Here is a 1091-nt window from a genome sequence, read left to right as displayed (position 1 = left end):
TTTCGAAAAACAAACCCAGCCACATTACTTGGAAAAAAATGATCTTTATTGTGCTGGTTTTTCGTAAAATTTTGCGCATGGGAAAGGCAACAAAATCGCCCCTCCCCACTTTGAATGGGATATTCCTATCTTAAAAAGTAATAATCGATTATCTCGGTAACCATGGAAGTTGGAGGGCAATAAAAATCTCCTGAACATGAGCGGACCATGCTGCCGCTCTGTGCTGAATTTCACACGATTCCACTGCACCGTTCTCGAGTGAATCTGCCAACACTCAATCAATCAATCAATCAATCAATTAAGCAATCAAGAACACTGCAATTTATAGTATAGATTTTATTTTTGGAATAGAGTGTGTCCTACTACATATTTTTTTCTACTCTAGGCACAAGGTCTGAAATTTTGGGGGAGGACGGGGGTGGGGGCAGTTGATTAGATCGACCCCAGTACGCAATTGGTACTTAATTTATTGACCCCAAAAGAATGAAAGGCAAAGTTGACCTCGGCAGAATTTGAACTCAGAATGTAAAGATGGACGAAATACCGCTAAGCATTTCGCCCAGCGTGCTAACGTTCCTGCCAGCTCATCGTCTTGTCCTACTACATATTACTTTGCTGATCTCATTAAGACCAGCCAGGCCACATCTCTCATCATTGGTGCAAGACATTGTTTCTTGTTTACATTTATTATTGCTAAATTCTTACCCTATGTAAAAGCTTCTTTCTTTTTCATTTAGTCCTCATGATCACTCAGTCTGCTAGAAACAGCAGTCAAATTTCCTTTAAAATCATACCCTGTCGTCTTCAAAAAATGCTTGAGCTATCTCATTTCCAATATATTTAGGTTTAAGGCACTCAGTGGATTTGTGAATAAACAATATATAATCCTAGAGGCACTCTACATGGATTTTCAAAAAATGATGGGATGGTCATGTCTGGAATACTTTTGATTGTAGGTCTGCTCAATCAGGTCTAAACATTCTTTTTTTCAAGCAGTCTACACTCTACATCTTGCAACAGACTCTCTCTCTCTTTCTTTCTCTCTCTCTCTCTCTCTCTCTCTCTCTCTCTCTCTCTCTCTCTCTCTCTCT

The 1091-nt window shown here is 39.4% G+C and overlaps 1 protein-coding gene across 1 annotated transcript in view; it reads left to right on the top strand.

Moving 5' to 3' along the window:
• The window catches only part of LOC106875741 (phosphoacetylglucosamine mutase), a 93697-nt gene that overhangs the window by 26167 nt on the left and 66439 nt on the right, over positions 1-1091 (top strand). The window lies entirely within an intron of this gene.

This window comes from Octopus bimaculoides, chromosome 2 (genome assembly GCF_001194135.2).
Source record: "Octopus bimaculoides isolate UCB-OBI-ISO-001 chromosome 2, ASM119413v2, whole genome shotgun sequence".
Lineage (NCBI taxonomy): Eukaryota > Metazoa > Mollusca > Cephalopoda > Octopoda > Octopodidae > Octopus > Octopus bimaculoides.
Note: the sequence above shows the minus strand (reverse complement) of the source record. Positions and strands in the feature narration are given on the sequence as shown.